Source organism: Ornithorhynchus anatinus, chromosome 8 (genome assembly GCF_004115215.2).
Source record: "Ornithorhynchus anatinus isolate Pmale09 chromosome 8, mOrnAna1.pri.v4, whole genome shotgun sequence".
Taxonomy (NCBI): Eukaryota; Metazoa; Chordata; class Mammalia; order Monotremata; family Ornithorhynchidae; genus Ornithorhynchus; species Ornithorhynchus anatinus.
In genome coordinates this window covers 66,069,122-66,096,591 of record NC_041735.1, presented here as the reverse complement: position 1 = coordinate 66,096,591, position 27,470 = coordinate 66,069,122, and the positions used below count along the sequence as shown (strand labels likewise).

At 47.7% G+C, this 27,470-nt stretch overlaps 1 long non-coding RNA gene across 1 annotated transcript; it reads right to left on the bottom strand.

Annotated features, from left to right (window-relative positions):
- Positions 1-14,409: 14,409 nt before the first annotated feature.
- On the bottom strand, positions 14,410-18,836 carry LOC103171378. The gene is made up of 2 exons (XR_003761574.2): positions 18,653-18,836; positions 14,410-14,916 (listed from the first exon to the last, which is right to left on the bottom strand). It is a non-coding gene; the product is annotated as an uncharacterized LOC103171378 (long non-coding RNA).
- Between the last annotated feature and the right edge of the window lie 8,634 nt (positions 18,837-27,470).

Below are 27,470 nucleotides of genomic sequence, written 5' to 3'. Positions count from 1 at the left end.
TCTAGAGGGAAATTCCAGTGGATTTTAGGTATCACTGTGGGCAGGGAATGTGTCTGTTTATCATTCTATTGTCCTCTTCCAAGTGCTTAGTACAGTGTTCTGCACACAGTAAGAGCTCAATAAATGCGATTGAATGAATGAATGAATGAATCTTGATACTCGTAGCTTCCCCAACCCTAATTTATTTTAGTGTCCACCTTCCCTGTTACACTGTAAGCTCCTTGAGGGCAGGGATCATGTCTACTTACTTATTTGTCCTTTCCCAAGTGCTTAGTACAGTGCTCCTCGCAGAATAAGCAGCGTGGCTCAGTGGAAAGAGCCCGGGCTTGGGAGTCAGAGGATGTGGGTTCTAATCCCGGCTCCGCCACTTGGCAGCTGTGTCACTTTGGGCAAGTCACTTCACTTCTCTGTGCCTCAGTTACCTCATCTGTAAAATGAGGATTAAGACTGAGCCCCACGTGGGACAACCTGATCACCTTATATCCCCCCAGTGCTTAGAACGGTGCTCGGCACATGGTAAGCGCTTAACGAATGCCATTATTATTATTAATAAGCACTTGATAAATAGGTACATGAGCTCTGTGGGGAGATGGTGGAGTGAGTTTAGAGGTGCTTAAGAGACCAGAGACTCAAGTCAGAGATGATGCAAAAGGGATGCAATCAGGGTGGGGAGATGAGAGGTGAAACATGGAAGGCTTCCCGGAGGAGAGGTGATTTGGGGAGGGCTTTGAAGGTGGGGAGAGAGGTGGTTTATCGGCTGGGAACGGGGAGGGAGTTCAAGGCCCATAAAGCTCCAGGGAATCTGCCTCAAGCCCGTCCCTCTCTCGTCACCCTTTATTTGAAAGAGAAGTGAGAAGCCTAGCGGAAAGAACAGGGACCCGGGGAATCAGAAGGTCATGGCTGCTCCTTGTCTTCTGTGTCACCTGGGTAAGTCACTTCACTTCTCTGGGCCTCAATTCTCTCATCTGCAAAATAGGGATTCGATACCTACTCTCCCTCCTTCTTAGATTGTGAGCCTCTTGTGGGACCTGATTGTCTGGTGGGCCGGGAATGCATCTGTTATATTGTTGCGTTGTATTCAGTTAGCACTGAATAAGTATGATTGATTGGGCGATCAATGATATTTATTCAAGGCTTACTGTGTGAGCAGCACTGTACTAAGCACTTGGGAGAGACCAAGAGAGAGTTGGTAGACACGTTCCCTGTCCGCATATCCTTGTATCCCCCTTGTATCCCCCAGCGCTTAGAACAGTGCTTTGCACATAGTAAGCGCTTAACAAATACCACCATTTGTTTTATTTGTATCCTATTTTCTCTATTATTTCTTCCTTTCTTCCTGCCCGTCATTTATTTTCTCTATGATTTCTTCCTTTCTTCCTGCCTGTCATTTATTCTCGCTTAGGTCTCCTCTGTGAGATTGTCAGCCCTTGAAGTCAGGAACCTCGTATAGTAGTTTGCCGGTGCTCTCTCAAGTATTTAGTATAGTGCTCAGCGCAAGATAAGCCCTCAATTCTTAAGACTGATTGAGCACCTATTGTGTGCGGAGTGTTGTTTTCACTGCTTGGAAAAGTATGAAAGAAGCATCCCTTGACCTAGAGGAGTTCACTGTCCAATGGGGCAGCCGCTCGATATCCCAGGATGCGATTCGCATTTGGAAGATTAGGGAACAAAAAAAATATAAAAAGCAGAAACAATTCTCTTTCAGCTTGCCAAACGTTTCTTCTCTGAGCATTGTATCCGGGCTTCACCAGAGCAAAGCAAAACTGCAGGCTCCAAAGCCTCTTTTTCCTTTAATTGGAAGAAACGTTCCAGCTCAAAGCTGGGCGGAGTAGCCTGTGCCTCCCCAAACAAATGTTCTGCATCTCATTTCTCGCCCCATCATCCAACAAACAATAGGAATTATTCCGAGAGGAAATCTAGCGTTTTCTGGCAGGGATGGGCTTTTCCTGTCTAGCAGTACTGCTGTTTCCACCTTCGTGATTACATAAGAGTTGGTTGTGGAAATTCTTTTTTAGAGGAAAGGTTAAGGGTGCTGGCTAGGGTCCAGGAGATCACGAGAAACAGTGCGGCTTTGTGGATAGGGCACGGGCCTTGGAGTCGGGAGACCTGGGTTCTAATCCCACCACTCGCCTGCTGGGTGGCCTTGGGCAAGTCACTGACATATTTTTGGATCCCAGGCTCCTCATCAGTAAAACACAGATTAAATCTCAATCCCTTAGGCCGTGAGACCCTGTAGGCTAGGAACTGCATTTTTTTCTGACTGTACTCCACCTACCCCAGGGCTTAGTTCATGATAAGTGCTTCCCGGATACCGTTCATTCAATCGTTCAGTCATATTTATTGAGCGATTACTCTGTGCAAAGCACTGTACAAAGCGCTTGGAAGAGTACAGTATAACAAGAAACTGACATACTCCCTGCCCACAACGAGTTTATAGTCTAGAGGGGGAGACAGACATTAATATGTACAAATAAATAAATGGCAAATACGTACATAAGTGCTGTGGGGCAGAGAGGGAGGGATGAATAGAGTGATAATATCACGGTTATTATTCCGTCATTCAGTTGTATTTATTGAATGCTTACTGTACTCAAAAGGAAGCAGCATGGGGTAGTGGATGAAGCACGGGCCTGGGAGTCAGAAAGGAGGTCATGAGTTCTAATCCCAGCTCCGCTGCTTGTCTGCTGTGTGACTTTGGGCAAGTCATTTCACTTCTCTGTGCCTCAGTTACCTCATCTGTAAAACGGGGAATAAAACTGTGAGCCCTGTGCAGGACAGGGATTGTGTCCGACCCGATTTGCTGTGTCCATCCCAGTGCGTAGTACGTTGCCTGGCACAAAGTAAGTGCTTAACAAATACCATAATTCTTGTTGTTATTATCACTGTATGCAGAGCACTGTACTAAGCGCTTGAGAAAAAGCACTCCACTTTTAACCACTCCTCAAAAAACTCTGGTGGTTACCCATCTACCTCCTCATCAAACAAAAACTCCTCACCATTGGCTTTAAAGCTCTCCACCGCGTTGCCCCCTTCTACCTCACTTCACTTCTGTCCTTCTCCAACCGGGCCCAGCACATTTCGCTCCTCTAGTGCTCACCATCTTGCCCGTCTCGCTGCCGACCCCTCGCCCGCGTCCTGCCTCTGGCCTGGAATGCCCTCCCTCCTCAGATCCAACAGTAAGTGACTCTCCCCCACTTCAAAGCCTTATTAAAGGCCCATCTCCTCCAAGAGGCCTTCCCAGACTAAGCCCCCATTTTTCCTCATCTCCCACTCCCTTCCTTGTCACCCTGCCTTGCTCTCTTTATTCATTCCCCACCCAGCCCACCCCACTTATGTACATATCTGTCATTTAATTTTATTTATTTGCATTGAGACTGTGAGCCCTTTGTTGGGTAGGGATTGTCTCTATCTGTTGCCGAATTGTACTTTCCAAGGGCCTATGTTATGACATAATCCTATTCATTATTTCAGAAGTTTTCTTCTTCCTAAGATTTTTCTGTGCTTAGTACAGTGCTCTGCACACCTTAAGCGCTCAATAAATACGATTGAATGAATCAGTGACTATCTGTCTCCCCACCTCTAGACTGCGAAGCCCATTGTGGGCAGGGAACGGGATTGTTTATTGCTGTATTGGGCTCTCCCAAGCGCTTAATAGAGTGCTCTGCATACTGTAAGAGCTCAATATGATTGATTGGATGGATGAATGAATGAAGAGGAGGTTTTCTTGGAGGAGATGTGACTTCAGTAAGGCTTTGAGTTGGGGAGAGCAATTATCTGTCTGACATGAGGAGGGAGGGCCTTCCAGGTCAGAGGTAGGATGGGGGCAAGAGATCGGTGGCGAGATAGATGAGATAGAGGCACAGGGAGAAGGTTGGTATTAGAGGAACAAAGAATATGGACTGGGTTGTAGTAGGTGAGCAGGGAGTTGAGGTAGGATGGGGGCAAGGGGATTGACTGCTTTAAAGCCAATGGCGAGGCTATTTAGAACAGTGGTAAAATGTAATGCGATTATATGATCAAAAAGCGATGAAAAGAGATGGCAAGGATGAAATACTTTAAATTCATGTGAGCTTTTTAAATTTAGTTTTTAGTTATGTAAATTTCCTTTTTAATGTTTAAAGTGTTATCTTTCACATCCTATTAAGCAAAAGGCACCTCGGTGCTCAGACTCTGGAGATGTCGTTCTCTACGGTAAATAGATCCTAAATATGAGAAGCAGCGTGGCCTGGTGGAAAGAGCATAGGTCTGAGAGTCATAGGGTCTGGGTTCTAATTCCTGCTTGGCCGCTTGCCTGCTGTGTGATCTTGCACAAGTCACTTCACTTCTCTGTGCCTCAGTTTCCTCATCAACAAAATGGGGATTCGATACCTGTTCTCCTTCCTACTTGGTATGGGAGCCCCATGTAGGTAGATTTTGTAACTATCCCAGCACTTAGTATTGTTGTTGTTGTCTTATGCCGTCGAGTCATGTCTGACCCATAGCGACGCCAAAGTCACATCTCTTCCAACCCCCCCCCCCACCTCCTCTGCAATCTTTCGGGTAGTGGATTCACAGAGTTTTCTTGGTAAAAATCCAGAAGTTTACCATTACCTCCTTCCATGCAGTAAACCTGAGTCTCCGTCCTCGACTCTCCCCCGTGCCGCTGCTGCCCATCACGGGTGAGTTTTGACTTGTAGCCGATGGCCTGCCACTCACTAGCCACTGGCCAAGCTAGAAATGGAACGGACAGGCCTCTACTTGACTCTCCCTCCCATAGTCGAGACTGGTAGAGGACTGGAAACTCTCCAGATGCCACCCTTGAGAGGTGAGCACTTAGTATACATATCCATATTATTCTAATTATTTCATTAACTGATGCTAAATTGAAGTGGGCTTTAATCACTCTATTCAGGTCAGTCAGAATTCTTCTAAGCAAAGTACTTCTGCCAAACTTTACAGCCTTATTTCCAAGTGAGAGGGTGCTATAATGTGAACATGACACTGAAGAATGTTAATAGAAGAATCTTATAATGTTGGGGGGGTGGGGGCGGTGGGGTGGCTGGGACCCTATTTTGTGCTCACTACATTTAGACTGCAAACTCCTTGATGTCCGGAATCTGTGCCAAGATCCTAAGTGCCCAAAAGAGCACCCAATCTGGGCTACCAGTTTTGATGGTGAATTGGCTGCACGGCCCATTCTTCCCCTCTTGACACCACAGCTGTCTCTTTCTGCCTCTTCAGTATGGAGCTGTAACTTAGCGTGTCTAGTACAATTCCTGCCCTCAAGCACCTTGCAATCGAATGGATTCCAAGAGATGATCCCTATCCTCAAGGAGTTCACAAGAAAGCAAGAAATGTCAGAGATGAGAAGCAGCGTGGCCTAGTGGAAAGAGCCCAGGCCTGGGAGTCAGAAGGATCTGGATTTTAATTCCGGCTCTGCCGTTTGTCTGCTGTGGGACTCTGGGCAAGTTGCTTCACTCCTCTGAGCCTGCGTTCCCTCTGGAAAATGGGGTTGAAGACTGTGAGCCCCATGTGGGACAGGGACTGTGTCCAGCCTGTTAGCTTGTATCTACTCCAGCATTTTAATTCATTCAAACATTTATTGAGCATTTACTGTGTGCGCAATGCACTGTACTAATCACTTGGGAGAGTTCAATATAACAGTAAACCCACAACAGGTTTACAGTCTAGAGTGTATCCACCCCAGTACTTAGAACGGAGCCTGGCACGAAGCGAGTGTTTAACAAATACCCTAGTTATTACTGTTATCTATCCCGGCACTAAGAGTGGTTCTTGGCATATAAGAATCACTTCACAAACAATATTATTAATATAATTGCTAATAATTCATTCATTCATTCAATAGTATTTATTGAGCGCTTACTATGTGCAGAGCACTGTACTAAGCGCTTGGAATGTACAATTCGGCAACAGATAGAGACAATCCCTGCCCAGTGATAACAATAAGATTTCCCTTCCCATTCTTTCCCCCACTGCATCCTCTAGACTGTACGCTTGTTGGAAGCAGGGACCACATCTCCCAACCCTGCTCTACTGTACTCTCCCGAGTGCTTAGTACAGTGCTCTGCACGCAGTAAGCACTCAATAAAATACCATCACTTGAAGGCGTGGAGGAGGATAAGACACAAGCTTCACGAAATTTGAGTCCTGGGAAGGTCAAGACGGGGTGAGGTGTCTCAAGAATACTCGCCTTCTCAAAGCAGTGTTTAAACTGAGGCTTTTTATGATCGATTTTTTTTTTTTGGTGGCTGAATTTTAACTTGCTTTCACCGTTGTTTGGCTCTAGCCTAATGGTCCTCTGAGTCTGCTCTTTGCTACTTGGAATTTGAGTCCCTCCTGAGGCAGGAAATGAGTCAAGCGATCAATCAGTGCTATTATTGAGCACTCACTCTGTTCAGAGAACACAGTACCTAGCGCTTGAGCAAGAACAATTCAGCTGAGCTGGTGGATGCCTCCCCTGTCCACAGCCAGCTTTGAGTCCCTCTGATTTCAAAGCCACCCAGTCCAGCACTGAACGGAGAATTTGGCATTTGTGCCCATTTGCAGCATGAGGCTTCCCAAAGGGAGAAGTCCTCTTGGAACAGAGGCTTTAAAATTGGTAGGTGAAACTGAAACAGGGGTAGGACTCCTCGAGGGCAGGGTTCCTTTCTACTCACTACTCCGTACTCTCCCAAGGGCTTCGCAGTGCTCGGCACGGGATAAGAGCTCAATAAATACCAAGGATTGGTTCCGTCATTTATTAGTATTTATTGAGCGCTTACTACGTGCAGAGCACTGTACTAAGCGCTTGGAATGGACAAATCGGTAACAGATAGAGACAGTCCCTGCCCTTTGACGGGCTTACGGTCTAATCGACGGGCTTACGGTCTAATCGATTGGTTGAAGATTAACTACGTGGGCATTAAGTAGGAGACTCTCTTCAGACGAGTATTTTCTATTTTTTGAAAGTGAAAACTCTGCCACCCTGCCTGACGATCTGGTTTATTCTGGTCTTGCTTTCCCAGACAGTCATTTGAACCATGTCCAGCCTCTCCCTGTTCCCTGTTCCTTGCTCAACCTCTGTCCTCCTCCTCCCATTTCCCCTACCGTTTTTTTTGTTGTTGTTGTTTATGGTATTCATTAAGTGCTTATTCTGTGCCAGGCCCTGTACTAAGCACTGGGAAAGATACAAGCTTATCAGGTTGGACACAGTCCATGTCCCACATGACTCACAGGCTTCTTCCCCATTTTACAGATGAGGGAATTGGGCCAGAGAGAAGTGAAGTGACTTGCTCAAGGACACACAGCAGACAGATTTATACCAGAAGCAGCATGGCCTAGTGGATAGAGTTATATTGTTGTATTGTTCTATTGTCCTCTACCAAGCGCTTAGTACCATGCTTTGCACCCAGTAAGCGCTCAATAAATACAGTTGAATGAATGAATAGAGCACAGGCCTGGGAGTCAGAAGGACCTGGGTTCGGATCCGGGCTCTGTCCCTTGGCTGCCGGGTAAAGTCACTTGGGAAAGTCACCTTGGGAAAGTCACTTCTCTTTGCCTCAGTTTCCTCATCTCTAAAATGGGGATTAAGGTCAGCCGTGAGCCCTATGTGCGACAGGGACTGTTGCCAACCCGATTTCCTTGTAGCCGCCCCCCAGCGCTTAGTACAGTCTCTGGCGCATAGTAAGTGCTTAACAAATGCCACAATTAAAATTATTATAGATAAGTGGCAGAGCTGGGATTCGAATCCAGCTCCTTCTGACGTGGGGGGGGTGGTCCTCATGGGGGCATGTTCTCCCTGGGGGGCATAGCCCCGAGGGCAGACTAACCCACACATGCTCACACTGCCTCCCTTTTGCCCTCTGAAGGGAAGCCTCATCCTCGATTGACATGTCCATTAAAATGCCAATTTCCCAGCCTGCCTAGTTAGTAATTAGCTCCAGATCATAATAATAACTGTGGTATTTGTTAAGCGCTTACTATGTCCCAAACACTGCACTGAGCAAAGGGGTGGATATAAACACAGTCCCTGTCCCCCTGGGGCTCACAGTCTCCACCCCCATTTTACCGACGAGGGAACTGAGGCTGAGAGAAGTGAAATGACTTGCCCAAGGTCCCACAACAGACAGGTCACGGATGTCACCTGACTGCTAATAAATCACATTCCAACAAGTTTGGGACACCTCTGGAAGCCCGGCCAGAGATGAGTCCGGAGACAAGATCGGGGCAGGATGTGTTTGAGGAGAAGGAGCAGGGAATGGAGAGCCAGTACAAATTGGTTCGAGCCCCAAATCCTTCACTGGCCTGCTGGGCAACCTTGGACAAGCCACTTAATCTATCTGGGCCTCAGTTTCCTCACTTGAAAATGGGAAGAAGCTACCTCCCTTCTGAGCCACGTGTAGGACAGAGACTGTGTCCGATCTGATTATCTTTTATTTACTGCAGGGTTTGGCACTTAATAAACTCTCAGTGAAAACCATAATTACTCTTTTCTGTGGGTGGTATTTGTTAAGCACTTATTATTTAGATAGGGCCCAAGCCTGGGAGTCAGAAGGACCTGGGTTCTAATCCTGGCTCCGCCACAAGAGAAGCAGCGTGGCTCAGTGGAAAGAACATGGGTTTGGGAGTCAGAGGTCATGGGTTCGAATCCCGGCTCTGCCCCTTGTCGGCTGTGTGACTGTGGGCAAGTCACTTCACTTCTCTGTGCCTCAGTTACCTCATCTGTAAAATGGGCATGAAGACTGTAAGCCTCATGTGGGACAAGCTGACTACCCTGTATCTACCCCAGCGCTTAGAACAGTGCTCTGCACATAGGAAGCGCTTAGCAAAATACCAACATTATTATCCAAGCGGTTAGTACAGTGCTCTGCACATAGTAAGCGCTCAATAAATACTATTGAATGAATGAATGACTTTGTCTGCCTTGTGAACTTGGGCAAGTCACTTAACTTCTCTGGACCTCAGCTACCTCATCTGAGAATGGGGATTAAGAGTGTGAGCCCCATGTAGGACAGGGACTGTGTCCAATCTGATTAACTTGTATCTAGAACAGCACTGGGTACAAAGTAAGCATTTAAAAAATACCATAATCATGTGTCAAACACCAATCTAAGCGCTGGGGTAGATACAAGTGAATTAGGTTGGACACAGTCCCTGTCCCACACCTGGGGCTCACAGTCTAAGTAGGAGGGAGAAGAGGAGAACAGAGGCACAGAGAAGTAAAGTGACTTGCCCAAGGTCACCCCAGCAAGCAAGTGGCAGCGTCGAGATTAGAATCCAGGTCCTCTGACTTCCAGGTCTGTGCTTTTCCCACTAGGCCATGCTGCTTCCCGCTTATAAACATAACTAATAATAATAATAATAATGTTGGTATTTGTTAAGCGCTTACTCCGTGCAGAGCACTGTTCTAAGCGCTGGGGGAGATACAGGGGAATGAGGTTGTCCCACGTGAGGCTCACGGTCTTCATCCCCATTTTACAGATGAGGGAACTGAGGCACAGAGAAGTGAAGTGACTTGCCCACAGTCACACAGCTGACAAGGGGCAGAGTCAGGAGGATCTATACCCTCCTCGGCACTCACGTGTATATGTGCTCTCAATACATTTTTTTTGACATCGCTGTAAATTACGGTCTTTCTCCTAACAACAGACACATCTTGGAATACTTGGCTCATCTATTCTTATTAAATATAAAATCTGATATCCATATTTAAATAGGATTATTAATGAAAGCTAGTCCCAGCATTAAGTGTTGACTCGAGTGCCATTTTGTGTAACATGGGAATCCTTTAGGGTGGTGAAGCTCAGATCTGACTCTTGGCTTTTTCTTCCTGCCTCTGAAATGCAGCTGGGTTTTGTGGGGAGGGGAAGAGTGTGTATGTGTATGTGTGTGTTTGTGTGTGTTGGGGGAGACTGGATCCTCTGAGGGGTGTGAAGCACAGACAGAGCGATGGTGATGGCAGGGGGAGCAGGAAAAGGAGACATGCTTCTGGAGGAATCCGACCGTGCTCCCTTAGCTGTGAGAGGCTGTTCCCCCGTTGAAAAGCAGGGCTCAGGCATCTTGGAGCTCACAGCCTCTTTCTTCCGCAAATGGAGTAGGATGATGAGAAATATTTCCAACAGCCCAAACCAGCCTCGACTTGTTTTCAGATAATTTCCCCGGGAGGCTGGAGCGTCCAACCCCAGCACCCCCGGATCGCCCCTCTCTGCGGCTGGAAGGGTGGGTTTTGGGGTCGAACCGGGGGTGGGTCCGGAGGGGCCTGGCCAGGTGATGAAAGTCCAGTCTCTTTGGGGGACCTGGGACTTGGATTCTAAAAAGAAGGGGCTAAACAGATCAACTAGAAAGCCTGAAAAGTGCGAGTCTTCCCGTTTTCATCCCCAGCCTGCCAACCTCTCTCCATCCCTCAACATCCCCACCATCCCCAACATCCAGAACCCACAGCCTGAGACTTAACCATCCAACTCCAGCGCTTAACAGATACCATAATTACTATTATTATTGTTATTATGAACTCTGAAGGGTGGCATGGAGGGCACAGGGAGGAGGTAACGTGGGGCTCAGATGCAAATATCCTGGGTGACTTCCCCACCCACAGACTCTCTCTAGCCATCTCACACCCCCCTCTTTGAGGCAGTAGCTTAAGGACTTCCCCCTCCTCATTATCGAAATAGGACATTGACTTCCCTGATTTCCCTGAGCATATCTGTAATTGATTTATATATATTCACATCTGTCTCCCCTCCCCTAGACTGTAAATTTGCTGTGGGCAGGGAAAGTGTCTGCTTATTGTTGTAGCGTACTCTCCCAAGTGCTTAGTACGGTGCTCAGCACACAGTAAGCACTCAATAAATACGACTGACTGACTGAGTTTACCGAATTTCTGAAAGGCAAATGTTCGCCCCCGGTTTTTGGGTCCAGATCTGGGGCCCGGCGGATCTTGGCGGCCGCCTCTGGCAACCCGAGCCCGTTCTCGGGGACGGGTCGGGAGCAGGTGGGTGTGGGCAGATGGTGGTCCAGGCCGGACTGACTGACGGACAGACTGACCGACGGCAGATGGGAGGACGGAAATGGATTTCCCATCGGGGGCTGAATTGTGGACTTGCTGAGCGGATCCTCTGGCTCCCGTCCGCCGGGCAGTCCGCTGGCGGGGCTCCGGAGGTCGTCTCCAAGGAGACGAGCCGGAGATGCCTCTCGGCTCATCCTGGCCACCCTGGAAAGGGAGCCTGTCACTCCCCCCTGACGGCTCAGGGAACAATCCATCCGTCAATCAATCAGTCGATGGGAGTCGTCGCCTCACAAAAGACCTCACGAGGAGGCAAACTTGCACTATAGTGCTCACCTAATTTGAATCAATCAATCTGTGGTATTTACTGGCTGCTCACTATGTGCAGAGCACTGTTCTAAGCTCTAGGAAGAGTACAATACTAGAGAAATTAACAGACATGTTCTTTGCCCATAATGAGCTCACAGGCTAGAGGGGAGACTGACATCGATATGAATCAATAGTGTGTCCCCCCTTCTAACCTGTGAGCCTGTTGTGGGCAGGGATTGTCTCTCTTCATTGCTGTGTTGTACTTTCCAAGCATTTAGTACAGTGTTCTGCACACAGTAAGTGCTCAAATACAATCGCACGAATGAATGCCAAGTTACAGTGAGGCTTCATACATCCTCTTTATCGACTTATTTTTTTCCACTCTAGTTGGACATATTCTTAATGATAATAATAATAATAATAATTGTGGCATTTGACAAACATTTACTCTATGCCAGACACTGTACTAAGTGCCAGGCACTGTACTAAGCGCTAGGGTAGATCCGAGATAATCAGGTTGGACACAGTTCATGTTCCACCTGGGGCTCCCGATCTTAATTCCCATTTTCCAGATGAAATAACTGAGGCCCAGGGAAGTAAAATGACTGGCCCGAGGTCACGCAGCAGACAAGTGGCGGAGCTGGGATTGAAACCCGGGACCTTCTGACTCCCAGGCCAGTGCTCTATCCACTTGGCCACGGCGTTGCTTATTCTTATGTTTGTCTCCCCCAGTTATTCTGAACTTCCCAAAGCTCCTGTTTGGATGCAGTGTTTTGGGAAGGAGGGGGTGTGGATGTTTGTGTGTGCACACACGGGCACTTTAGAGAGGAGCTTCTTCTGTAATCATTCGATCGTGTTTATGACTGTACACTCCTTCTCTAGACTCTAAGCTTTTTGTGGGCAGTGGACTTTTCTGTTTATTGTTGTATTCTCCCAAACACTCAGGTTAGTGCTCTGCACACAGTAAGTGATCAATAAATGCCATTGATTGATTCAAAATAGGTGAGTGCTACCGTGTGAGCTTCCCTTCTAGTGAGATCATAACTCCTAGGCTATCAAAGAACTGGGTGTATTTGTACACAGAAGCTTATATATGTAGAGAGATATTAAACTTATTTAATAATAATAATGGTGATATTTGTTCAGCGCTTACTATGTGCAAAGCACTGTTCTAAGCGCTGGGGGGATACAGGGTGATCAGATTGTCCCACGTGGGGCTCACAGTTTTAATTCCTATTTTACAGATGAGGTATTTGAGGCACAGAGAAGTGAAGTGACTTGCCCAAAGTCACACAGCTAACAAGTGGCACAGACGGAAATGTCACACTTCTATATAATGATCCTAACTGGGATATTTTTTAAGTGCTTACTGTGTACTAAGCACTGCAGTAGATACAAGAAAATCAGGTCACACAGAGTCCCCATCCCACATGAAGCTCACTGCCTTAGTTGGATAGAGAACAGATATTAAATCCTTGTTTCACAGATGTGGAAACCGAGGCACAGAGAAGTGAATGGACTTGCCCAAGGCCACACGGCAGGCAAGTGGGAGAGTCGATATTAGGACCCAGGTCTTCTTACTTCCAGGCCCAGGCTATTTCCACTAGGCCACAGTGCTTCTCATATTTATGGAATATAAAGCATTTACATAACATGATATAAATGTTTCCACTCCTACTGCGTACTCTGAATGCATATAATTTAATTGCCTTCTTCTATTCAAGCACGACCTAAAATATTTACATCCTATCAATGGTAAGGAAAATCTCCCCAAAGGATAAAACTCCTTTCCGTTAGATTATAAACTGCTTGAGGGTAGAGAATGTGTATCTTCTATTGTATATACAGTGCTCTGTACACATTATTGAGACCCTATAGGGTCTCAGTGAATATTTACGATGAGGATGAAACAAATCCATCTGAATTTTCCCATCCGAAATTTCCTCTCCACCTTTTCCTGGCTAACCTATTCTAGCCCTCTTCCTTTTCGGTTAGAATAATAATACAGTGAACTAGTTGCAGACTCTGTGCTAAGCGTTGGGGTAGATAGGTGAACATCATGTCAGACACCATCTCCATTTTCCCACAACAGGGCTCATAATCTTAAAAGGATTCTTGGGTCCAAGTTCCAGATGAAGAAAGTGAGGCTCAGGGAGGTTTAGTGACTTGCCCAAGGTCACACAGCAAGCCAGTGACAGAGCTGGGTTCAGAACCCAGGTCTTTTGACTCCCAGACCTCTGCTCCTTCAAGTTGATTCTCTCAAGTCTCTTCTAAATAAAGCGAGTAAATTAATTTTTCTATCTTATGCCCCCAAGTCATCTCCGACCCATAGCAATGCGATGAACACATCACTCCCAGAATGCCCCACCTTCATAATAATAATAGTAATTAATAATAATGATGGTATCTGTTAAGCACTTACTATATGGCAAACACTGTTCTAAGCGCTGGGGTAGATACAAGGTCATCAAGTTGCCCCACTTGGGGCTCACAGTCTTAATCCTCATTTTACAGACGAGGTAACTGAGGCACGGAGAAGTGAAATGGCTTGCCCAAGGTCACACAGCAGACAAGTGGCGGAACCGGGATTAGAATCCACGTCCTCTGACTCCCAAGCCCGGGCTCTTTCCAAGCCACACTCCATCCCCAGTCGTTCCAGTAGTGGATCCATAGAATTTTCTCGGTCCAAATCCGGAAGCGGTTGACCATTGACGCCGTCCGTGTAGTAAACTCGAGTCTCCGCCCTGGACTCTCTCCCGTGCCACTGCTGCCCAGCACAGGGAGTTTTGACTTGTAGCCGATGGTCTTTCACTCGCTAGCCACCGGCCAAGCTAGGAATGGCATGAACGGGCCTTTGCTTGACACTCCCTCCCGTAGTCCTGACTGGTAGAGGGCTGGAAACTCTCCAATACACAACCCTAAGAGGGCTAGTAAATTAATACTAAACATCAAATTCAGATGTATGTCTCCCAGTTGACCTCTGACCCCAACATGGAATGTTTGAATTCATTCAGTCCTTTCATGCGTTGGACAGGGATTTATTCCAATTTCTCCATAATAGCAAGGCATTTCTAATAAGTGGTAGATTTCACAAACAGTCACAAAAGCCTGAGACCATCTACTACGAGAAATTCAGAGAGCCAGTTTCTTTTATTTTCATTTGCTTCCCCATCTCCAAATGCTTGATTTTTACATGCTGAGGTAACTTTTATTTTCCACTAAAAGAGAAAGCACATTTTTTTTTCCCCCAATTAATCTATCCTTGGGTGTCAGAATGCCCCGGAAGGGAGGTTTTAATGGGGTTGACTGAAATTAGAAGCTAAGCATGGAGCTATAATAGCAAGTTTACGCCCAAGGCAACAGCACAGAGATGTACAAATTTATCAAAATTTTGCCGTTCCTCATGTGTAGGAGAACATCGTTTTCTTCCTCTGCAAACAGTCTGGAACAAGAACACGCGGATTTGGGTCTCATTACCAGAGGGTACGTTTCTCTAGGACACGTCGATATTTTTAATAGGACTTTTGGGCGAGGCTGGAAAACCTTGTTCTCGTTCGATAAACCAGTAACATCTCTGAAGAGCAAGAGTATCTTCTTTTTAGTCTGAAAGCTCAAATCAGACCAAGCTAGAAGCCATTTTCAGTGGTTGGCGTGAAAGCAGCAGGAAACGGCAGGGTATATTGGAAAAAAAACAAAACAAAAAACAAACAAAAAAAAAATCACCTGGAAGGCGGGAGCCTGGAGTTCTAATGTCAGCTCTAATGTGTCAGTTCAGTTCAATCAGAATGTCAGTTCAGTCAGCCAGTCGTATTTATTGAGTGCTTACTGTGTGCAGAGCACTGTATGAAGCACTTGGGAGAGTAAAGTGTAGCAGTATAACAGACGCATTCCCTGCCCACAACAGGCTACAGTCTAGAGGAGGAGTTTACCATCTAAAGGATTAGAGAAGCAGCGTGGCTCAGTGGAAAAGAGCATAGGCTTTGGAGTCAGAGGTCATGAGTTTGAATCCCAGCTCTGCCATTTGTCAGCTGTGTGACTGTGGGCAAGTCACTTCACTTCTCTGTGCCTCAGTTCCCTCATCTTTAAAATGGGGATTAAGACTGTGAGCCCCACGTGGGACAACCTGATTCCCCTGTGTCTCCCCCAGCGCTTAGAACAGTGCTCTGCACATAGTAAGCACTTAAGAAATACCAACATTATTATTATTATTAAAGGATGAGCTGCTGTGCGAGACCTTGAGCAAGTCGCTATCCTCTCTGGGCCTCAGTTTCCTCTTCCATCAAATGGGATCCTTCTCTCTCACTCTCTCCTAGAGTGTGAGCCCCTGTGGGACAGGAGAAGTGTCTAATCTGATAATAGTACTTGTAGAAATCTTGTAAACCACCCTACAAGGGCTAGGCAAGTCACTTCACTTCTTTGTGCCTCGGTTACCTCATCTGTAAAATGGGGATTGAGACTGTGAGCCCCACATGGGACAGGGTCTGTGTCCTACCTGATTTTCTTGTATCCAATCCTGAACTTAGTACAGTGCCTGGAAAATAGTAAGCGTTTAACAAATACCATTTTTATAATTATTATTATTGTTATTAGGCACTTAGCAAACCACACCTAGCTGAGGGAACAGGAAGCAATTTTGTTCCATTAAAAAACTCCTGATGAGAGGATTTATTTTTTGCTAATTTGGAGCATCTTGTCCTGGCTTCTAAAGTATACGGTTTGTTCTGTTTTGGTTTCACTGGATGATTTAAAGAGGGGATTAGCAGCACTTTCCATTCCACTACATCTTTCAAGGTCAGAACTGATCAGTCAATCATTGGTATTTGTTGAGTGCCTAACAGTGCAGAGCACTGTACTACACACTTAGGAGAGCATGATACAGTGGAGTTGGAAGACATATTCCCTGCCCACAATGAAGTTACAATCTAGAGGAATGAAGAACAAAAGAGAAAAATGGCTACGGGGATTTAAAAAATAGTAATCTCCCCTCCAAAATGTATCTGAGGTGATTTGAAGAAGAGCAAGAGTCAAAAAGAAGTATAAGTCCAGAAGAAAGCTTGAGATTCTCACCTCTCCTGCCTGAATACATCTTGCCTATATTCTCCCTCTGGCCTCCCCTCCCCTCCCCTTCATAATAATAATGACAAAAATACTATTAATACTACTACTACTAATAAACATAATAACTGAGGCATTTGTTAAGGGCTAACTATGTGCCAGGCAGTATACTAAGCGCTGGGATGGATACAAACAGAGGTGTTTGGACACAGTCCCTCTCCCAAGGGGGTGGGCTCACAGTCCCAATCCCCATTTTCCAGCTAAGGAAACTGAGGCCCAGATAAGTGGAATGACTTTGCCCCAGGTCAAACAGTAGACAAGTGGCAGAGCTGGGATTAGAACCCTGGTCCTCTGAATCCCGGCCCTGCGCCCTCTCCACCGCTTCTATTTCCCCTCAGAGGGGAGCTCATTGTGGGCAGAAATGTATCTGTTGTTATACTGTACTCTCCCAAGTGCTTAGTATAGTGCTTTGTACTCAGTAAGTGCTCAATAAATAAGTTGAATGAAGGAATGAATGAATGAATGAATGAATAAGTGCCAGTTCCTTGTCACCTAATCAGGAGTGTTCTCATTCCCCTCTCCCAGAGCCTCATGTCCCCAGTCCCCCTCTCCACCCCTGCACTTCCCCTTATATTAGTGCCTGACTCCCAGGCCAGATTGAAAGTCAAAACACCAGACATAAAAGTGTGGCTGTCCTTGCCAGCCCTTTCCTAAGGAGCAGTGTTGTCCTCAAAAATCTGTAGTGGTTGCTCATCCACCTCCACATCAAACAGAAACTCCTCACCGTTGCTTTCAAAACCGTCCATCCCCTTGCCCTCTCCTACCTCACCTCACTTCTCTCCTTCTCCAACCCCAGCCCGCACACTCCGCTCCTCCAGTGCCACTAACCTTCTCACTGGGCCCCGTCCTCGCCCGTCTTGCCGCCGACCCTTGGCCCACGTCCTACTTCTGGCCTGGAGTGCCCTCCCTCCTCACATCCACCAAACAATGACTCCTCCCCCACTTCAAAGTCCTACTGAAGGCTCACCTCCTCCAAGAGGCCTTCCCTGACTAAGCCCCCTTTTCCTCAGTTTCCCCTCCATTCGCTGTCACCTTGACATGCTCCATTTGCTTCCGCCCCCCAGCAGTTATGTATGCATGTATATATTTATAATGTTATTTATTTATATTGATGCCCATTTACTTGTTTTGATGTCTGTCTTCCCCCCCTCTAGATTGTGAGCTCACTGTGGGCAGAGATTGTCTCTATTGCTGCATTGTACTTTCCCAAGCGCTTAGTACAGTGCTCTGCACACAGTTAGTACTCAATAAATATGATTGAATGAATACTCTACCCTAAAAAGGTTTTCAGTTTTTACTAGTGAATGGATTAAGGGACTAAAGAAAACAGACCATCGTTAGCCACCTCTTGGACCCCTGATCAAGCTTGCTAATTTAGCCCAGAGCTGATGAAGAGAGGGCTGGAATGGCAAAGGTGTAGTGGGAAGAACAGAAGAGCAGGTGGGACCTGGGTTCTAATCCTGCCTTTGCCATTTGTCTACTGGGTGACCTTGGGCAAGAAGTTCATTTCTCTGGGCCTCAGTTCCCTCATATGGAAAATGGGGATGAAGACTGGGAGCCCCATGTGGGACAAGGACTGTGTCCAACCCGATAATAATAATAACGATGGCATTTTACTAAGTGCCAAGAACTGTTCTAAATGCTGGGGTAGATACAGGATAATCAGGCTGTCCCACATGAGGCTCACAGTCTTAATCCCCATTTTGCAGCTGAGGTAACTGAAGCACAGAGAAATTAAATGACTTGAGCAAGGTCACACAGCAGACAAGTGGCGGAGCCTGGGTTAGAACCCACGTACTCTGACTCCCAAGCCCGGGCTCTTTCCATTAAGCCAAACTGCTTCCCCATAGAAGCGCTTAGTACAGTGCTCTGCATGTAGTAAGTGCTCAATAAATATGATTGATTGAATGACTGAATGAGGTAACCGAGGCACAGAGAAGTGAAGTGACTTGCCCAAAGTCACACAGCTGACAAGTGGCAAAACCGGGATTAGGACCCACGACCTCTGACTCCCAAGCCCGGGCTCTTTCCATGAAGCCACACTTCTTACTTTGTACCTTCCCCAGCACCTAGTACAGTGCCTGCCACATAGTAAGTGCTTAGCAAATACCATAAAGAAAGAAGAAGGAGGTGGACCTGGGTTCTAATCCTAGCTCTGCCACTTGCCTGCTCCGGTAACTCCGGTACAGTCTTAATCCCCATTTGACAGATGAGGTAACTGAGGCCCAGAGAAGTGAAGTAACTTACCCAAGGTCACATAGTAGACAAGTGGCAGAGCCAGGATTAGAACCCACCTCCTCGGACTCCCAGGCCTGTTCTCTTGCCACCGTGCCCAGATCAGGGAATACAAAAAGGAGCCCATTGTAAACCCAGCTGGAGAGAGAGACTCTCTCTGTCTCTCAGACTAGAGTGTGCTCATGGGCTTGCAACTGGCTGGTGTGGCTCCCACCCACTGTACCTTATCAGCACCCTTTAAACTTGAGGGCGAGTCAAGGCCAGCAGAACCGGAAAGGACAACGGGAGTGAAATGTTTTATTTGAGGTTCAAAGAGCAACACCTCCCTAATCCCTCTCATTCCTACACCAGTGCAGTCGATTAAATAATTTCATGCAAAATATTAGGGTAAAGGTTTTGTCCGCGGTCACGAGAGATAAGTGGAGTTTGTCCAAAGCATTGCTGCCCCTCTAAATGAATTTCTTATCGTGTTGGATGTAGCTCCCCCAGATGATCTATAAAGCCTGGAACACCCTCCCTCCTCATATCCTACAGACAACTCTCCCTCTCCTTCAAAGCCTTATTGCAGGCCCATCTCCTCCAAGAGGCCTTCCTTGACTAAGCCCTCCTTTCCTCTTCTTCCACTCCCTTCTGCGTCACCCTGACTTGCTCCCTTTATTCATCGCCGCCCCCCAGCCCCACACCGCTTACGTCCATATCTGTCATTTATTCATTTATTTTATTTTATATTAATATCTGTCTCCCACCCCCTTGGAGTGTAAGCGCTCTGTGGGCAGGGAATGTATCTATTCATTGTCGTATTGGCCTCCCCCAAGTACCCAGTACAGTGCTCTGTCCACAGTAAGCACTCAGTAAATATGACTGAGTGAATGAATGAATGAAAGCACTGCTAATTATCACTGCTAACCCATTTGGGGCTCTGAGACCCCCTTGAAAGACCTCCTGGATCACAAAGTTCCCCCTCCCCCCAAACCTAACAGACCTCTGAGTTTTGTTCTGATGGGTTTTACAGCAATAGGGGAGGGGACAGAGACCTTTGCTCTACCCCCCTCCCCACCCCACAGCACTTAGGTATATAAGCATATATTTATAATTCTATTTATTAACATTAATGATGTGTATATATCTATAATTCTATGCATTTATATTGATGCTATTGATGCCCGATTACTTGTTTTGATGTCTGCCTCCCCCCTTCTAGACTGTGAGCCCTCTGTGGGCAGGGATTGTCTCTATTAGTTGTGGAATTGTACTTTCCAAGCGCTTAGTACCGTGCTCTGCACGCAGTAAGCGCTCAATAAATACGATCGAATGAATGAATGAACAGGGAGGAGAAAGGGGAAGGAGCAAGACCTAGCAGAAAGAACCCAAGATCTGGGTTCTAATGCCGGCCGGCTCTGCCGCTTGCTTGCTGTGGGGATCTTGGGCAAATTATGCGACTTCTCTGGGCCTCAGTTTCCTCATCCAAGGCCCGCTTCCCCTCCCCTTTAAAATGTGAGCCCCTCTGTAATTGATTTATATAAATGTCTGTCTCCACTTCTAAGCTCAATGTGGGCAGGGAATGTGTCTGTTTACAGTTAGTAAGCGCTTAGTACAGTGCTCTGCATGGAGTAAGCTATCCATAAACGTGATTGAAAGAATGAATGAATGAACAGAGACAGTGTCTGAGCTGATTATCTAGTATTTGCCCCAGTGTTTAGTTCTGTGCTTTGCACATAGTAAGTGCTTACCATAAGACTCACTGTGGGCAGGGAATGTGTCTGTTTATTGTTCTATTGTACTCTCCCAAGCGCTTAGTACAGTGCTCTGCACACAGTGAGCGCTCAATAAATACCATTGGCTGACAGACTGTAGGGGATGGGGCACCTCCTGGAGGATAAGATCAGGCAGTGCTAGGCACTGTACTAAGCGCTGGGTTGGACCCAAGCAACTCAGGTTGGACCCGGTCCCTGACCCACTTGAGGCTCACGGTCTCCACCCCCATTTTCCAGATGAGGTCTCTGAGGCCCAGAGGAGTAAAGCGACTTGCCCCAGGTCACACAGCAAAGTGGCAGAGCCGGGATTAGAACCCAGGATCTTCTGACTCCCAGTCCCCGGCTCTAGCCACTACGCCACGCTGTTTCTCCAAGCCCTCTGGTTGGCACGGGCAGGGAGCTTTTAAGAAACACCCTCACTGTGTCGGCAGCAGCGGGCACAGAGTAGAGAGCACGGAGGAGGAAGTAGCGTCTGCCGTCTGCCTGGGGAGGGAACGCTAATGGTTGGGACCCGAGGCCGGGGCTCAGGCTTTACCTTTGACCCCGGATTATGCCACAGGGGCCAGAGGGCAGATGCATCGCTCCAACTTCTCTCGACTCACCCGGGCTTCGAGCCAGAGGTGACTAAGCCGGGTTTGGGGCAAGGGCCGGGTCTGGGAGAAGTGTTGGGGGCTGGGAGGGATAATGAATAATAATAATGATGATAATTATGATGATGGTATTGGTTAAGCACTTACTATGTGCCAGGCACTGTACTCAGCCCTGGGGTGGATACAAGCAAATCGGGTTAGATACGGTCCCTGTCCCATGTGGGGCTCACGGGCTCAATCCCGATGTTCCAAATGAGAGAAGCGCAGCAGGCCGGGAAGCTGATTGGTTTTCCCAAGTGGCCTTGAATGAATCCCTTGCCGTCTAATGATACTTTCAGGACTCTTTTGTGGTCACCTAAACGTGTCTCACTCTCTGTGGGCAGGGAATGTGTCCGTTCTATTGTTCTATAGGGCTCTCCCACGCCCTTAGAACAGTGCTCTGCACACAGTAAACGCTCGCTGAATACCACCGATCGATTGACAATTCCCGGGAACTGCTGTGAATCTAAAAAACAGTTGAACTTGGCCCTCGGGAAAATCTCTCCCGAGGCCGGAGCCAAGCCGTTCTGAGTGTTCTGCTTAGTTGGCTCATTTCAGGACCAAATGTTTCTCCACCCTGTTTCTTCTGCTTCGTCACTCCCCCGGTGGAGGAGATAAGAGGGTGGGAATGAAGCCACCAGCCAGCACCCTCCCTGCTTACTAAGAATTCGCCTCCGTCCAAGTGCAATGTTTATTAAATCATTTAGGGGAGAATTACGGGTGTAAACGGATAGTGTAATGAGAAAAGCCAAGTCCCCGCCAGCCTCCCGTGTATGGTACGGCAATTCCTCGGCTGGCTCGACGAGTCTTTGGGTTCAGAAGGAGGCAACCAAATGTGAACTAGCGATAGCCGTTCAGTCCATCTGTCGTTTAGGCTGGCACAGATAACGAGAATCGTTCAGATCGTTTCCCTGGAATCTCAGGGCCAGCACACGGTAAACCCTCAATAAGTACGATAGAACGGTTTCCATTTTTTTAATGGGATTTGTTAAGTGCTTACTGTGTGCCAGAGACTGTACCAAACGCTGAGATAGATACGAGCTAATCAGGTTGGACCCGGCTCTTTTCCCACGTGGGGCTCACGGTCTTCATTCACATTTTACAGATAAGGGAACTGAGGCACAGAAAAAATTGTGACTTGCCCAAGGTCACACAGTGGATAAGTGGGAGGAGCCAGAATTAGAATCCAATCCTCTGACTCCCAGGCCCAGGCTCTTTACACTAAACCACTGTGCTTCTGCATCTCCACTTTTAGCTTCTGATTCAAACAAAAACATTTAAGTCATAATAATGTTGGTATTTGTTAAGCTCTTACTATGTGCTGAGCACTGTTCTAAGCACTGGGGTAGACACAGGGGAATCAGGTTGTCCGTTGTCCCACGTGGGGCTCACAGTCTTAATTCCCATTTTACAGATGAGATAACTGAGGCACCGAGAAGTTAAATGACTTGCCCAAAGTCACACAGCTGACAAGTGGCCAATCCGGGTTTTGAACCCATGACCTCTGACTCCAAAGCCCGCCCTCTTTCCACTGAGCCACGCTGCTTCTCATGAATTCTAATCCCAGCTCTGCCACTTCTCTGCTGTGAGTCCTTGGGAAAACTCACTTCTCTGGGCCTCAGTTACTTCGTCTGTAAAATGGGGATTGAGACTGTGAGCCCTGCATGGGATAGGGACTGTGTCCGGCTCGATTTGCTTGTTTCCACCCCGGCGCGCGTAGTAAGCACTTAATAGCATTCATTATTATTCTCTGTGCCTCAGTTACCTCATCTGTAAAATGGGGATGAAGACTGTGAGCCCCGTGTGGGACGGGGACTGTATCCGACTTGATTAGTTTGTATCTACCCCCATGCTTAGCCCAGTGCCTGGCACACTTAAAGCTGCACCGTGTGACGGCTTCAAACCTCCCTCACCTTTCATCTTAATTCCTTTCTGAGGACGGGGTCAGAGCTGAGTGTGACTCGGGCTGACATTTTTCCAGACTGTTTCCGTTCTTCATCAGTCCTCCATTCCTGGAAACTTAGAAGCGGCTGTGCCGTACTTGTCACTTCCTTCCGGCAATCTAGAGGTCAGAGGCAGGACGTGGGCGAGGGGTCGGCGGCGAGATAGGTGAGATGGAGGCACGGTGAGAAGGTTGGCATTGGAGGAGCGATGCGTGTGGGCTGGGGTGGAGCAGGAGACAAGTGAGGTGAGGTAGGAGGGAGATTGAGTGGATTAAAGTTACCGGTTTAAAGCCGAGTGGTTTAAAGCTGGATAAAGCACAGGCCTGGGATTCGATCAGTCATTGATTTCTATTCAATTCTTACTGTGTGCAGAGCGCTGTACTAAGCGCTTGGGAGAGTACAGTATAACTGGTGGGAAGCAGCATGGCCTAGGTCTGAGCTCCCCCAAATCACCCCTCCCTCTCCTCCATCCCCCCTCCTCTCCACCTCCTCTTCTACTTTCCCATCCTTCCCGGCAGTATGTATTTTCAGAGGAGATCTCCTCCCTCCTCTCAAGTGCCACCCCCTCCACCTGCACTTCAGACCCCATTCCCTTCCACTTTATAAAAACTCTCACCCTTTCCCTCCTCCCTCCCCTCCTTAACTTCCATCTTCAGCCACTCACTCTACAACGGCTTCTTCCCCTCTGCCTTCGAACATGCCCGCATCTCTCCCATCCTTAAAAAACTCTCCCTTGATCCCGCAGCCCCCTCCAGTTATCGCCTCATCTCCCTCCTACCCTTCCCTTCCAAACTCCTGGAGTGAGTCGTCTACACTCGCTGCCTCGGATTCCCCTCCTGCATCTCTCTCCTGGACCCCCTCCAATCTGGCTTGCGTCCCCTCCGCTCCACCCAAACTGCAAAGGGCACCCGTGACCTCCTTCTTGCCAAATCCAACGGCCCCATATTCATCCTAATCCTCCTCGACCTCTCAGCCGGCTTTGACACAGTCGACCATCCCCTTCTCCTCAACGGGTTATCCAACCTTGGCTTCGTGGACTTCATCCTCTCCTGGTTCTCCTCTTATCTCTCTCTGGCCGTTCGTTCTCGGTCTCCATCGCGGACTCCTCCTCCCCCTCCCATCCACTAACGGCATGGGTTCCTCAGGGGTTTCTTGGTCCCCTTCTGTTCTCCATCTCTACTCACCCCGATGGTGAACTCGTTCGCTCCCACGGCTTCTACTATCATCTCTACACGGATGACATCCAAATCTACATGTCCTCCCCTGTTTTTTCTCTCTCCCTCCAGGCTCGTATCTCCTTCTGCCTTTGGGACATCCCCAGCTGGATGTCCGCCCACGACCTAAAACTCAACATGTCCAAGACTGAGCTCGTGTCCAAGACTGAGCTCCTTATTTTCCCTCTCAAATCCCGTCCTCTCCCTGACTTTCCCCGTCACTGAGGACGGCACTACCATCCTTTCCGTTTCACGAGCCCGCAAACTTGGTGTCATCCTTGATTCCGCTCTCTCATTAACCCCACACATCCAATCCGTCACCAAAACCTGCCAGTCTCACCCTCACAACATCGCCAAGATCCGCCCTTTCCTCTCCATCCAAACCGCTGCTACCTTAGTACAATCACTCATCCTATTCCCGACTGGATTACTGCATTAACATCCTTTCTGATCTCCCAACCACTTGCCTTTCCCCACTTCAGTCTATACTCCACTCCGCCGCCCGGATTATCTTTCTATAGAAGCGGTCTGGGCGTGTTACCTCCTCCTCAAAAATCTCTAATGGTTGCCTACCAACCTCAGTAGGAAGCAAAAACTCCTCACTCTTGGCTTCAAAGCTGTCCATCCCCTTGCCCCCTCCAACCTCACCTCCCTTCTCTCCTACAGCCCACCTCAAACACTCCGCTCCTCCGCCGCTCACCTCCTCACTGGGCCTCCATCTCCCCCATCTCGCCGTCGACCCCTGGCCCACGTCCTGCCTCTGGTCTGGAACCCTCCCTCTCCCTCCTCAAATCCTCCAATCTCACTCCCCCCACCAAAGCCCTACTAAGGCTCACCTCCTCCAGGAGGCCTTCTCAGACTGAGCCCCCCTTTTCCTCAGATCCCCCTCACCTCCCCATCGCCCAGACTCGCTCCCTTTGCTCTACCCCCTCCCGTCACCACAGCACTTGTATATATATATATGTACATATCTATAATTCTATTTACGTATATTAATGCCTGTTTTGTCTCTATCTGTTGCCGACTTGTACATTCCAAGTGCTTAGTACAGTGCTCTGCACATAGGAAGCGCTCAATGAATACTATTGAATGAATAAATGAATGATGTGTGGGTGTATATATATATATATATATAATTTTATTTATTTATATTCATGCTATTGATGCCTGTTTATTTGTTTTGATGTCTGTCTCCCCCCTTCTAGACTGTGAGCCTATTGTGGGCAGGGATTGTCTCTGTTGCTGAATTGTACTTTCCAAGCACTTAATACAGTGCTCTGCACATAGTAAGCGCTCAATAAATACAATTGAATGACTGAATGAAAGAGCCTGGGCCTGGGAGGTTAATTCCATCTCCACCACTTGTCTGCTGGGTGACCTTGGGCAAGGTACTTTGCTTCTCTGTGCTTCAGTTACTTCATCTGTAAAATGAGGTTGAGATTCTGAGCCCCCGGTGGGACAGGGACTGTGTCCTATCTGATTAACCTGTATCTACCCCAGCACTTAGTACAGTGCTTGGCAAATAGTAAGCGCTTAACAAATACCATCATTATTATTATTATTATCTACCCCGGTGCTTAGTACAGTGCTTGACATGTAGTGAGTGCTTAACAAATGTCATTAAATAAATAAATAAATAATGCAACAGACACATTCCCTACCCTCAATTAGTTTACAGAGACCTGGGTTCTAATCTCAGCTCTGCCCCTCTTCTACTGTGTGACCTTGGGCAAGTCGACTGTCGTCTCTGCCTCAGTTTCTCCATCAGTCAAATGAGGATTCAATATCCATTCTCCCCTTAGCCTGTGAGCCTCCTTACCCCCCCCCCCCCCCGTGGGGGCAGGAACTGTATCCCATCTGAGTCGATTATATCTCCCCCCGGGCAAAGCACAGCCTTTATTGTTGTAACGTCCTCTCCTAAACACTTAGTCCAGTGCTCTGCTTTCAATAAGCGTTCAATAAATACAATAGAAGGAATGAATGTGTGGCACTAGTAAGTGCTTGACAAGTGTACATTCCAAGAGCTTAGTACAGTGCTCTGAACACAGTAAGCACTCAATAAATATGATTGAATGAAGTACCAGAATGATTTTATTTATTATTAGTGACTCATTTGAAGGGTTGGGGGGTTCAAAGCCAGGTCTTTCAGCTGGGGGTTGGAGCCGTTTTGCTGCCCTGAGAAAGGAGCACCATGATTGGCGGTCTTTGGGTCAGCAGGAGCCCTAGAGCAAAGATTATTTGGAATCCATTTATTCTTCCAATCATATTTATTGAGCGTTTACCGTGTGCAGAGCACTGTATTAAGTTCTTGGAAAAGTACAATGCAACAATAAACAGTGACATTCCCTGTTCACTAGCTCAGGGTCTAGAGGGGGAGAGACATATCAATACAAATAAATAAAATGACAGATATGCACTTATGTGCCGTGGGGCTGGGAGGGGGGAAGAGCAAAGGGAGCAAATTGGGGTGACTAGGAAGTGAGTGGGAGATGAGGAAAAGTAGGGCTTAGTCTGGGAAGGCCTCTTGGAGGAGATGGGCGTCCAGTAAGACTATGAAGCGGGGGCCAGTGGTTGTCTGTGGGATTTAAGGAGGGAGGGCATTCCAGGCCAGAGGCAGGAATCTTGGTGATTTATTCCAACTTTAGAGAGGCAGGGTCTAGGAAGGGGAGATCCAGCTCAATGGAGCCAGTGCTGAAATTCGCCCTCCTTTTCTGTTCCCAGGATATGCAGGCTCTTGTCATCTCTGCAGCCAACTTCCCCCTCTCCTCTTCCCCCGGTGGCCCCGACCCCCTGCCCTTCGTCCCCCTCACCTCCCCCAGCCTCACTAAAGCTCTCCATTTACATCTGAATCCCTGGGGAACTTCCTTGCCTTACTGGACGGGCCCTCTGAGCCTTTCAACCATCCCATTCATGGCCCCAGGGAGGTAATCCCTTCTCGCTTGAATATCCGTGGTTTGGCCAGGGAAAGAAAGGACAGATGGAATGGGGGTGGGAGGGGGAGGGAGGGAGGGGAGAGAGGATGGGGGGCGGGCTGGGGTAAGGGTCTTTTCAAGGCAGACACCCGCTGAACTTCCAAATGAGGGGTTGGTCTAAGAGGGAGATTCTGAGCCCCCGAAGGGCCTCCTGAAGGATAAAGACCTCGAGCACCAAGATATTTAGGGAAACAGAGGCTCTTAACCCTTCAGCACAGTGCTCTGCACACAGTAAGAAGCAGCGTGGCTCAGTGGAAAGAGCCTGGGCTTCGGAGTCAGAGGTCATGAGTTTGACTCCCGGCTCTGCCACTCGTCAGC